Here is a 1,136-nt window from a genome sequence, read left to right on the forward strand (position 1 = left end):
CTAATTTGTCTTTATTTGATACAAAACATACTTATAAACCATGAATCAATGCAAATTTACAAATAGAACATAAAAATCGCAAACAAAACTATTATAAATTCTCAAAAAGAAAACGTCGAGAATTGCATTTTCTATCCTTTATTTGCCACTGCAATCGAGCTTCATCTCAAAAGTTTAGTCCTATAATATAAGCCTTGGTAGGTCCATATCGTTTGCTTTCAACGTTTGTTTTTTTTATCGGATATTTTTTTTACTATCAATGCTGAGCCACCAAGTATTATCGGAAGTCACTATATATATATTTTCTCGTAGCAAATTCCAAACGTTTTTTTGTTGGAACTTTGAACGACCATTTAAAAATGTGTTCAACGGTCTCAAGTTTACTACTGTCATTATTATTATTATTATTATAGATAAACGTCTAGAACATTAAAAAAAATGTTTTACCTTATCAGATAGTGGAGGTTTATTCTATATTTGAATCGCTTTTCTAACGGTTCCCCCTCATTTCGAATTGTCAAGCGGATCACGTACGAGACGTTCCGAAGTCTTTCCGAATGAATAATCAGTTATATATATTTCAGAACACTCCTTGGAAAACGAATTTGTTTTTTGCGTGTGGATGTTAACGATCGACTGGTGATATAAATTATTTCTGAGGTCTTCATGAATGAATTAACCAGCCAATTGTCAAATATTTCTTAATACTAAGGGGGCGACCATATAGTATTCATAAAAGGGGAGTAAGATGATTATGTAAATGAATACTCTGTCCTGGTTATAACAGGAATTATATGATAATTTTGCCCAAGACAGGTGAAAAATGAAGTAGCTGTCCTATGAAAATACAGGACAATGCTTGAAATAACTATATACATGAATGATATGGTCTAAGGGGTATGAACAGAAGTTATTCAATATTTTAATTGAGACAATGCACGTTTGTTTTTTTTTTTATTAGAAATTGTTAAATCTCTTTAATCTGTACGTATTATGCAGTTAATGCACAGTTCACATGTCAAATGTAAAGTAATAAACTGTAAATTGTTATTGATTCTAGGAATAATTCCATCTATACTACAGAAACCTTTCATACTTCATTTTATACGAATCCACGAGGAAGTGAATATTTCATG

The sequence above is a fragment of the Mytilus californianus genome, unplaced genomic scaffold (genome assembly GCF_021869535.1).
Source record: "Mytilus californianus isolate M0D057914Y unplaced genomic scaffold, xbMytCali1.0.p SCAF_3, whole genome shotgun sequence".
NCBI classification, from domain to species: Eukaryota; Metazoa; Mollusca; class Bivalvia; order Mytilida; family Mytilidae; genus Mytilus; species Mytilus californianus.